Source organism: Anabrus simplex, chromosome 8 (assembly GCF_040414725.1).
Source record: "Anabrus simplex isolate iqAnaSimp1 chromosome 8, ASM4041472v1, whole genome shotgun sequence".
NCBI lineage: Eukaryota > Metazoa > Arthropoda > Insecta > Orthoptera > Tettigoniidae > Anabrus > Anabrus simplex.
In genome coordinates, this window is record NC_090272.1 from 244235521 (window position 1) to 244248511 (window position 12991).

The window sequence follows — 12991 nt, forward strand, 5'->3', positions numbered from 1 at the left end:
TCTCGGTCTGCACGCGCTTGTCCATAACGTGACCGCCCGAGACATTCTCGGTCTGCACGCGCTTGCCCATAACGTGACCGCCCGAGACATTCTCGGTCTGCACGCGCTTGCCCATAACGTGACCGCCCGAGACATTCTCGGTCTGCACGCGCTTGTCCATAACGTGACCGCCCGAGACATTCTCGGTCTGCACGCGCTTGCCCATAACGTGACCGCCCGAGACATTCTCGGTCTGCACGCGCTTGCCCATAACGTGACCGCCCGAGACATTCTCGGTCTGCACGCGCTTGTCCATAACGTGACCGCCCCAGACATTCTTGGGCTGCACGCGCTTGCCCATAACGTGACCGCCCGAGACATTCTCGTTCAGCTGCGGTGTTCATTTTGCGATCGCCCGACATTTTCTCAGGTATTGCAATATATTTGGAAAAATGTTTTACAGCAATCTCAACAGATGGCAGGAGAGTTTCCAGTTGCTTTCATGATGTCTTTGACCTAAAATGTGCCTTACCTTCTCTCGCCTACATACAATCTCTGACAACATATAAATCTTATTTTTTGTCCCGTACTGGCATCAACTCAACTAAGGTTAGGTTGAATGGAGAATCCTACCTTCCAAAATGCTAAATAGTATATTTGCCGACACTGAAGTCGCAGGTACACGGAGATTCTTAAATGCACACCTCACCAGTTAACTGCAAACAGCTGCACATTTTCTGTTAGCGCGTAAAATAAGTCAATAAGGAAAGAAAACTATTGTTGACTATCGATAGTAGGCAATTAACTATCGATACCAGACGATAGTGATCGCTATCGATAACTATCGATAGCACTACCGATAGTTTTCCGCCTCTAATATACATTAAAGGATCCGTCTGTAATTTTTGAGCGATACTTGGGCGTTACGAAAGACGACACTTTGTAGAAATATGAACGAAGATAATGTCTAGACTCTAGAGCGTAACAAGAGCCTCACGTGTCAACACTGATCAAGAAGCTCCCACGACTCTTTCCTTCGTAATATTGACGTTGATCTCTCTCGATGACAGGCCCAGTTTGTCTTGAAGATCTTCAGATTACCGAGTAAGCATTTCACAGTATTCCTATCATGCGGTCCCGAAGTTACATGTTGTCTCATTGCTGGAGGTTTTCTCATCTCTTTATTATTCGCAATTTATTTTAATTTCCATTTTATAGAATGAATTCAAACTCGGCTATTGAATATCGTACATAAAATGGAAATAATACATATTTACGAGATTGGTGGCAGCTCCCGACCACGCCCCCACAACTTTAACAGGAATATGGTATCACTGAAAACTGACCACAGTTACCTTTTACACTTTTATCCACGCAAGAAAAGAAAAAAAGGCAGCCACATGTACAGTTCATACGTGTCCTCTCATACTTTGAGGCATATCGGGGACCACTTCTTACAATTTCAATACAAGTCTTGATATTGACACTAAGAATACATGTACAGTATCATTCAATTCGGAGTGTATATCATATGCAGCACGCTCATAAAATAATCTATATATATAAAGTAGCTTGTCCTGACTGACTGACTGACTGACTGACTGATTCATCATCGCCGAGCCAAACCTACTGGACATAAAGAAATGAAATTTTGGAGATATATTCATATTAAGATGTAGGTGCTCGCTAAGAGAGGATTTTTGGATATTCCGTCGCTAAAGGGGTGAAAAGGGGGGTGAAATTTTAAAATGAGTGTGTCTATATCTCAAAACTTTAAAAGTTTACAGATGTGAAAATTGGTATTTAGAATCTTCTTTAAAAATAAGGAAACACGTATTTTTTTGTTTTGAGACAATCCCAATAGGAGGGGCACAAAAGGGTGAAAAAGGGGTTGAATGCCTTTAATCGGGATACCGGTACTTATATCTCAGAAACTGAAGATATTACAGACATGAAAATTGGTACTTTTGATCTCTTTTAAAAATAAAGAAACACGTATTTTTTTGTTTGGGGGAAATCCAATTAATGGGAGGGTGAAAAGGGGGTGAATTTTTAAAATGGGTGCATCTATATCTCAAAACTCTTAAAGTTTACAGATGTAAAAATTGGTACTTAGAATCTTCATTAAAAACAAAGAAACACGTATTTTTTGGTTTTCGGAAAATCCCAATAGGAGGGGTGAAAAGGGGTGAAAACTTGGTTGAATGACTTTCATGAGGATACTTATATCTCAGAAACTGAAGATATTACAGACCTGAAAATTGGTGTTTAGGATCTCCTTTAAAAATAAAGAAATACATATTTTTTGTTTTTGGAAAATCCAATTAATGGGGGGTGTGAAAAGGGGGTGAATTTTTAAAATGAGTCTATCTATATCTCAAAACTTTTAAAGTTTAAAGATGTAAAAATTGGCATTTAGAATCTCCTTTAAAAATAAAGAAACACGTATTTTTTTGTTTTCGGAAAATCCCAATTGGAAGGGTGGAAAAGGGTGAAAAAGCGGTTGAATGCCTTTAATGAGGCTACTTATATTTCAGAACCTGAAGATATTACAGACCTGAAAATTGGTATTTGGGATTTACTTTAAAAATAAAGAAACAGGGATTTTTTTATTTTGGAAAATCCAAATAATGGAGGGTGAAAAGGGGGGTGAATTTTTTAAATGAGTGTGTCTACATCTTAAAACTTTAAAAGTTTACAGATGTAAAAAAATGGTATTTAGAATCTTCTTTAAAAATACAAGAACACGTATTTTTTTGCTTTCTTTAAATCCCAATAGGAGGGGTGTAAATGGGTGAATAATGGGATGAATGCCTTTAATGAGGATACATATATCTCAGAAACTGAAAATATTACGGAACTGAAAATTTGTATATGGGAGCTCCTTTAAAAATAAGGAAACACGTATTTTTTTGTTTTTGGAAAATCCAATTAATGGGGGTTAAACAGGAGTGACAAACTGGGGTGAATTTTTTGAAAGACTATATCTACAGAATATCTGAGAAACGTAAAATGTTATAGACGTAAAAAGTGGGTATTTGGAATCTCCTGTAAATGTAAAGAAAGATAGGTGATTTGTTTTCGGAAACTCCACGTAAGGGGAAATAAAAAGGGGTGAAATTTTAAAAAGCGAATTTCTACAGTATATCTCAAAAACTTAACATGTTACAGAAGTGAAAAATGGTATTTTTATCTCTATTAAAAATAAAGAAACGTGTATTTTCAGCTTTCGGAAATACCACTTGGGTGGAAGGGGGGGGGGGTAAAAGTGACTGAAAATGGTGTTGAATTATTTTAATTAGGCTACTGATATCTCAAAAATGAAGATATTACAGACGTGAAATCTGCTTTGGAATCTGCTTTAAAAGTAAAGAAACACGTATTCTCGGAAAATACAATGAAGGGGGGGGGGGGGGGTGAAAGAATTGAAAAATTAATTGAATTAATTGTATGAGAATACATACATCTAATAGAAACTAAAGTTGTTACGGACGTGAAAATTGGTATTTGAATCTCCTTAAACAAAGAAAAACGCGTTTGGGGGGCGGGAGTGAAAAGGAGTTGAATTCCTTTCATGAAGACACATAAATCAAAAACTGAAGAAGTTAGAGTCGTGATAATTACTATTTAGAAGGTCCTTTACTATTAAGGAAACAAGTATATTTTGCCGGAAAATTCACTTACGGGGTGGGGGGGAGGGGAGTGTGAAAGGAAGTGAAAATAAAGTGAATTTTTTTATGGGGATACTTATATCTCAAAACTGAATGTAACAGATGTGAACATTGGTGTTTGGAATATCTTTTAAACATAAAGAAACACGTCTTCTATTTTTTTTGGGGGGGGGGTGTAAATAAACTTAACGGCGGTGGGGTGTAAAAGGAGGTGAGATCAATTGATTTTACTGTTCATAATGTACTTAAGGAGCCTCCGTTGCTCAGGCGGCAGCGCGCCGGCCTCTCGCAGCTGGGTTCCGTGGTTCAAATCCCGGTCACTCTATGTGACATTCGTGCTGGACAAAACGGAGGCGGGACAGGTTTTTCTCCGGATACTTCGATTTTCTCTCTCATCATTCATTCCAGCAACACTGTCCAATATTTCATTTCATTTGTCATTCAACGATCATTGCCCCAGAGGTGTGCTTCGGCAGCCGGCACAATTCCTATTGTCGCTGCTAGATGGGGCTTTATTCATTCCATTCCTGACCCTGTCGAATGACTGGAAACAGGCTATATAGTTTCGATGTACTTATTCTGATCATAAACCGATCATTTTTAATCTTTCCTGGGCTGGTTTTCAACAGCCATCTTTTCCTTCGGAGAACGTTCTTAGATTACAGTAGATCCTCCTGGCATGTAAATAAAAATTTAAACACATTTGAAATAAACGATAGGAATGAGATGGACCGTCAAATTGTTCACCTCTATAATAAGGTCAACAATGCACGGAAGTATGTCATTGGTATCGCCAGAAATCCCGCACACTTGCCTACGCGCGACGATGGTGCTGGTCACATTGTAACAATGACACTGGCAGCAGATGTAATTTACCGCCAAGTAGCGATCTTGCAGCTTGCTGTGGGGTTCAGAACATCTTTTAATAATAATAATAATAATAATAATAATAATAATAATAATAATAATAATAATAATAATAATGTTCTGGACCGTTGTCAAATGTGCGGACCCCCCTGGAAAATGGTCCTGGACGGGTAATGACTAAGAATGCAGTCCGGCCGCGGGTTCAGTACCGCCAAGGTACCTAAGACGACACCACGCCGGATCTCCTGAAGGATTTGATCCATATTAAAAACGCTTATAGGAAAAGATGGCAAAGATTTAGGGACCCAACTGACGGGGTGGAATATCTGGACCTAGCCCGGGAAGTACGAAATCGATTGCTGGAAAGAAAGATTGAAAAATGTGAGGAAACATACCGTAATCTATTAGAAAACGAGTCAGATCGCGAATTTTGGCGGATTCTCGCAGAAAACGAGTCAGATCGCGAATTTCGGCGGATTATATATCTAAAACAATTAGCATTCAATTATAAATTTCAGTATAATACCGTAGCGAAGCACGGGTATCTTGCTAGTATATATATATAAAGTAACTTGTCCTGACTGACTGACTGATTCATCATCGCCGAGCCGAAACTACTGGACATAAATGAATGAAATTTTGAGGATATATTCATATTAAGATGTAGGTGCTCGCTAAGAGAGGATTTTTGGATATTCCGTCGCTAAGGGGGTAAAAAGGGGGTGTGAAATTTTAAAATGAGTGTATCTATATCTCAAAACTTTAAAGGTTTACAGATGTAAAAATTGGTATTTAGAATCTTCTTTAAAAATAAGGAAACACGTATTTTTTTGTTTTCAGAAAATTCCAATAGGAGGGGTGAAAAAGGGTGAAAATGGGGGAAAATGTGTTGAATGCCTTTAATCAGGATACCGGTACTTATATCTCAGAAACTGAAGATATTACAGACCTGAAAATTGGTACTTTTGATCTCTTTTAAAAATAAACCGTATTTTTTTGTTTTTGGAAAATCTAATTAATGGGAGGGTGAAAAGGGGGTGAATTTTTAAAATTAGTGAATCTATATCTCCAAACTTTTAAAGTTTGCAGATGTAAAAATTGGTATTTAGAATCTTCATTAAAAATAAAGAAACACGTATTTTTTTGTTTTCGGAAAATCGCAATAGGAGGTGTGAAAAGGGGTGAAAAAGGGGTTGAATGCCTTTAATGAGGCTACTTATATCTCAGAAACTGAAGATATTATAGACCTGAAAATTGGTGTTTGGGATCTCCTTTAAAAATAAAGAAACAAGTATTTTTTTTCTGGAAAACCCAATTAAGGGGGGTAAAAAAGGGGTAATATTTTAAAATGAGTGTATCTATATCTCAAAACTTTTAAAGGTTATGGGTGTAAAAATAGGTATTTAGAATCTCCATTAAAGATAAAGAAACACGTATATTTTGTTTTCGGAAAATCCTAATAGGAAGGGTGTAAAAGGTTGAAAAAGGGGTCGAATGCATTTCATGAGTCTACTTATATTTCAGAACCTGAAGATATTACAGACCTGAAAATTGGTGTTTGGGATCTCCTTTAAAAATAAATAAACACGCATTTTTTGTTTGTGGAAAATACAATTAATGGGGGGGGGGTGAAAAGGGGGTGATTTTTTAAAATGAGTGTATCTATATCTCAAAACTTTTTAAGTTTATAGATGTAAAAATTGGTATTTAGAATCTCCTTTAAAAATAAAGAAACATGTATTCTTTTGTTTTCGGAAAATCCCAATAGGAAGGGTGTAAAAGGGTGAATAATGGGTTGAATGCCTTTCATGAGGATACTTATATTTCAGAACCTGAAGATATTACAGACCTGAAAATTGGTATTTTGGATCTACTTTAAAAGTAAAGAAACAGGTATTTTTCCTTTTTTGGAAAATCCAAATATTGGGGGGTGAAAACGGCGGTGAATTTTTTTAAAATGAGTGTGTCTACATCGTAAAACTTTAAAATTTACAGATGTAAAAATTGCTGGTTAGAATCTCCTCTAAAAATAAAGGAACACGTATTTTTTTGTTTCCAGTAAGTCCTAATAGGAGGGGTGTAAAAGGGTGAAAAATGGGTTGAATGCCTTTAATGAGGATACACATATCTCAGAAACGAAAGATATTACAGAACTGATAATTCGCATATGGGATCTCCTTTAAATATAAAGAAACACGTATTTTTTAGTTTTTGGAAAAGCCAATTAATGGCGGTTAAACAGGAGTGACAAATTGGGGTGAATTTTTTGAAAGACTATATCTACAGAATATCTTGGAATCGTAAAATGTTACAGACGTAAAAAGTGGGTGTAAATCTCCTGTAAATGTAAAGAAATATAGGTTATTTGTTTTTGGAAACTCTACTTAAGGGGAACCCAAAAGGGGTGAAATTTTAAAATGAGAATTTTTACGGATATCTAAAAAACTTAACATGTTACAGAAGTGAAAAATGGTATTTTTTCATCTCTATTAAACATAAAGAAAGTGTATTTTTAGTTTTCGGAAATACCACTTGGGTGGGGGGGGGGGTAAAAGTGACTGAAAATGGTGATGAATTCTTTTAATTAGGCTACTGATATCTCAAAAATGAAGATGTTACAGACGTGAAATTTGATATTTGCAATCTGCTTTAAAAGTAAAGAAACACGTATTCTCGGAAAATCCAATGAAGGGGGGGGGGTGAAAGAATTGAAACATTAGTTGACTTAATTGTATGAGAATACACACATCTAATACTAAAGTTGTTACAGACGTGAAAATTCGTATTTGGATCTCCTTTAAAAACAAAGAAAAAGGCGTTTTGGTGGGGAAACCATCTTGGAGGGCGGGAGTGTAAAGGAGTTGAATTCCTTTCATGAGGACACATAAATCAAAAACTGAAGAAGTTAGAGTCGTGATAATTGGTATTTAGAAGATCCTTTAGTATTAAAGAAACAAGTATTCTTTTGCGGGAAAATTCATTTAGGGGGAGGAGAGATTATTGTGAAATGAAGTGAAAAAAAGTAAATTATTTTTATGTGGATACTTATATCTCAAAACTGAAGGTAATAGACGTGAACATTGGTGTTTGGAATCTCCCTTAAACATAAAGAAACAAGCATCCTTTTAATTCTTTTTCGGGGGGGGGGGGGGGAGGCTCTAAATAAACTTAACGGCGGTGGGGTGTAGATGGAGGTGAGGCCAATTGATTTTACTGTTATTAATGTACTTATAAGGATCCTCCGTTGCTCAGGCGGCAGCGCGCCGGCCTCTCACAGCTGGGTTCCGTGGTTCAAATCCCGGTCACTCCATGTGGCATTCGTGCTGGACAAAACGGAGGCGGGACAGGTTTTTCTCCGGATACTCCGGTTTTCCCTTTCATCAGCCATTCCAGCAACACATAATAATAATAATAATAATAATAATAATAATAATAATAATATTCCGGACCGTCGTCAAATTGCGGACCGCGATGGAAACGGCTCCTGGACGGGTAATGACTAAGAATGCAGTCCGGTCGCGGGTTCAGTGCCGCCAAGGCACCCAGTATGACAGCACGCCGGATCTCCTGAAGGATTATATCCGTATTAAAAATATTATAGGCAAAGATGGCAAAGATTTACGGACCCAACTGACCTGGAGGAATACCTGAGCCTAACCCGGGAAGTACGAAATCGATTGCTAGAAAGGAAGATTTAAAAATGGGAGGAAACGTGCCGTAAAATAATAGATCGGGAATTTTGGTGGATTCTCGCAGAGAATGAGTCAGATCGCGAATTTCGGCGGATTATATATCTAAAACAATAAGCATTCAATTATAAATTTCAGTATAATACCGTAGCGAAGCACGGGTATCTTGCTAGTAAAATAATAAAAAAGTAATGGAAGTGTAGAGCGGCGATAGCGCACACCCGTCCGTGCGGCTGTAGCTCGTGAGACCGTCATGGTTTGTAAGAAAACGCCTTCCTTGAGCTTCCACAAGTCAGCTGACAGATGGCACACACTTGCACCGTTCTCGATAAGTGGTGAGGCACGTCAACTATTCAGGGGTCGGCACGATTCAATGATATACTTGTCATGGATAACGCTGAAATTTCGATATGCAGCAAGCTAAGAAATTCTCACATTCTCCACACCATACAACTAAACGTAACAACTATGGAACCCCAGCGTTCGCTCACAGAAGCCAGCTTTTCACCGCTGCCAGCTAATTTCTGTGAGAATGTGGCATTTCAAAGGAATTTCAGTGGCGTTATTTTGTCTTCCTACCAAACTCCCATGATGGGAAAACGTATTAGTCATAATGATTCGTATTTCACATTCCAGAACACTTTTTCAATCTTAGTAGCTGAAAGATTCGGAATTATGCGATTATATTTAGATGAAACGTGTGGCAGATAATAACATGTTAACGGTTCATAAGTATTCACACAATACGTCACACGACAAAACATGCACAGCATATAACACAAGCCAACAATTAACAACTTTTTAAAAGAATGTGACATAACTACTATTGTTACGGAGTTTCCGTGGAACAGAGAGAGGTGCGAGCTTGAATGGGTCTATCTACGAAATTAAAGTCAAGTTAAAACTTTAAAATAAAGGTTATATTTTTTTCAAATCTCAAACTTGACAAATTTTTTCTCTTAGTGAAATAACCTAGTTACAGGTACAAAGCAATGTTGATACACGAAATTTACAATTTCTGAGCTTCAAGCTCCAAATCACATGTTTACAACGACGCAAATATAACGTTTAGATAGACAAGGAGATAAATCTCCCAAGACAGAGCACTTTGCTCCAACCGATACAGAGGCACCACTCAATGTTACAGCAATCTCAGAAAAGAGCTTACATGCTCTCCAACTTCATCCTAGGAGGCTGAGCTCCCAATTTCTTACCGCCTACGCAAGGCAACATTACACAAAAACCTTACACTTCTGGCCTCTCTAGGCCCAAACTGCTTGGCCTTCGTGGAAAAGAACAGGTTACATTACTGGCTCAAACTCAAAGTGTATGGAGGCGTACATTTGCGCTCCAAGAAAACCAAGTATAAAACCCTACTTCGGCTCGCGCCCCGATGATACAGAGGCTAATCCCACACTGCTGAGTTGACTAGAAGGAAGGTTAATTACAGTTTTACAGGAAGAGAAACAGTTACAAAATCTTAGTCACCTCAAGATAAATTGAAGGGGGACTCGAGAGGGAAACACACTCTCCATCCCCGATTTACAGTTTAAATCTGTATGAAATTCTGCATTAGCAGAAAGAAAGTTTACATTTTGGAAAACAGATAGTTACATGGTTGAAGATTAGGACCTTCCCCTCGCATGAGTTTGCGAAGATAGCTACAGAGATAGAAATCTGGTGCCCATTACCTGGGCTGATGTTCTGCCTGCCGAAGAATGAGGCACCCCGCCTCCTGTCTTAACACACACACTCAGAATTTCGACAATCAATAAGCGAAGGTAGCTTGAAAAAGCCGCAGCTTATATACCCGAGGGGAGGGTTCAAGAAGGCTCTGGACTAAATCTGGACACACCCTCTCATTTATATTGGCAGAATAAAAAGTTACAAGAAGCCAATTATTCTTGGAAAAATAAATATAGAAAATTTCTGATTGGTCAGACTCAAAAGCCGGCGGGATGAGAAGGGAGTGTTGTAAACCTTAAAATACCAAAATAAATGAAAGTTAATTTAGTTGAGAAAACATATAGAAACAAAACTTCTTTAAATCAATCATTCTTCCACCTTGCATCAGAGTGCATGACCTCAGATTTTGTGAGGATATCTATGGAGGAAAGTTCAAACTTCTAGTTGTACACCAGAACAAGGAAAAAGAAATCCAGACGGTTTAGGAAACTTCTCAGTTATTCAGTAGTGACATCTTCTGATTAATGTCCCAACTTTTATGTATTAGCAGCTTCACGTTTTGTTCGGTAGCTCGAGTTCCTTAAGGCACTTGTGCAGGGTCGAGGTTTACCTCCCGTACAACTATAAATCATAAAAGCAAAAAGTATAAACAAATATAAAATAGAGAGATATTTAGACATCGATTAAATATATTGTCCGGCTCGATCGCTCAATAGGGACCACGGGTTCGATTCCTGAAGGGATCGAGGGATGGTTAAATTCCTGGGTGTTTGTGCTGTACTAATTCACCACACACAACACTAACTGCTATACGCGGCAAACGCCATCCAATCTCACCGGAGGGTCTGCCTTGTAAAGGCTACACCGGATTGTCATGTGGGCTCCTCTTTTTCATTAGACCTTCCATATTTATGTACAGTACAGTAGAAAATAATACAAGGAAATTCGATTGTCGAAAGTCTTTCTTACAAATGAATACTGGTATTTTCGGAGAACGGAAATAAAGTAAAATGGAAAATTGATAGTATTGCAATTCATAACGTGAAGCGCTTTGTGCTATTGTCCGCTCAATGCCTCAGTCCCACAGGAGTGTTACGGTTCGAATCCAAACAAATAAATAATAACAAAAAATCATGAAAATACGGAATCTGCAATTAAATATACGGGCACCTGCCTACTGCAGGGTTGAACGGGGCAATCATATTATTAACTTTAAGGATATTTTAGATGGTCACCAAGGGTTTACTATTCTACAAGAACAAGAACTTGGGTTTTCTTGCAAATACTCAAGGAGCGTTTTATTTAAATTTTCTTCTGGAACACACACCAAAATTTGTTGATTCTTATTCTGCCCACAATTTGGCAAAATATTCCTGAAAATTTACATAATAAATTTGACACTGTAGACCACCCGTCCACTTGAGTGGTTGAACCGTTGATAGCCGAGAGTAGAAACATGACCCTCGTGACAACACCACGACCAATTATGGTCGAGACCATTTACCTGCTGGCAAGGTCGGCGCGATCACATGGCCTCCAGGATTTTACAATACCGTCCCCGGGTTCCTAACCAAGATAAGCTACTGTTAACGGAAGGAAACGACAAAGGGGCTCGAACTTAAACCTCCAGATGTAGTGATTTGCCATCATATTTAACATCATAAACTTAGCTTGTTATTTACAACAATGTGACTTAATTACGTCATTACGCCAGCTGACTTCCCTAGTCTCTGCCAACATCATCATCCGAAATAATTATTATTATCATTAGTGGAGTTCATCATCATCGTAACACTTAATCACCGTCGATTTAATATTTAATTTCATTTTTCACCATTATTATTATTCTTCTTCTTATGCTTCTTCAAATTATTATGATAAATTATTTTCACATTTTATAAGTCAGTTAACTATTATTATATTTAATGTATAACCCTTCACGGTTCCGGGCACTAAGCAATCAGTTAAGGCACGATTTATTTGGGATATTTTTGTTATTACTATTATTAAATAAACAACCAATATTCGATTTCACATCGGTAGGGACACAATAACTTTATCCGAACTGCAACCTTACTTAATTTCGTACTGCCATTAATTTATGGGACACCATGTTATCCTAAGATAAATCTCAAATCCCATAACACCTCACCGCTGGGAATCTCCATCCAGTCCCTGCGAGAGCTAATTTATTCCTTCATTCTCATTTGAAGTCCATTTATTCCACTGGAACTCTTCAAAACATTTTATTCATTAATTAATCCTGGCTGCGTGGACACTTCTGCCAATCATTAGGCCGGAATCGGCATATAACATCGACGTAGGGCTCGAGATTCATCTATTTTATCGTCAGCATCAGCACGACTCAATTTTTCGCATGCCGTATTTCTGTCCCTCTCGACTTCCTAAATCAAAAATGGGCTCAACGCACACTGGGCCTTCAACATAGCATGACTATCATATCCAAGTGCCTCTATCGCTTCTAAACCATGTTATTATGATTATTATGAAGCCCAAAACGTTAAATCAACAATTAATATAAAAATCAAATTTACTACTCGAATTAAAGGCTTCCACGTGCCACATGTTATCCCCACATTTAACTATAACTTGCAATCATTCTATAAAATCAGGCCCGAGCCTCATTCACAAAGCATTATTATTAAACGCTCATAACCCGTCCATTTATCACTCCGAAACTTCTTATGATTATTCTATTTGACGTCTACTGGCGAAACTTCACGGCACACATGATCATTGTTATTTACATACAAAACAATCGGACTTCAATCCAGTCCCACAGTATTGAAATTCACTGGCAACCCCGTACCTCTGGATAATCTTACAACATGCCTTACCATCTACAAAATTTACGAGAAACTGACCAAGTCAGACGAACATCCCTGCACCAATTCAATATATGTATACGTGAAACATGCTCCTATACAATCAATCATGAACACTTCAAGCATTTCAACAAAATAAGATCAACCTTCATTTGCCCTACAAAAATATTGAAGAATATTATGAGGGCTTGATATAATTATTACATATTAATTTCTCCCTTTGTCTACCTAAGTTGTACAATCAATCAATCAA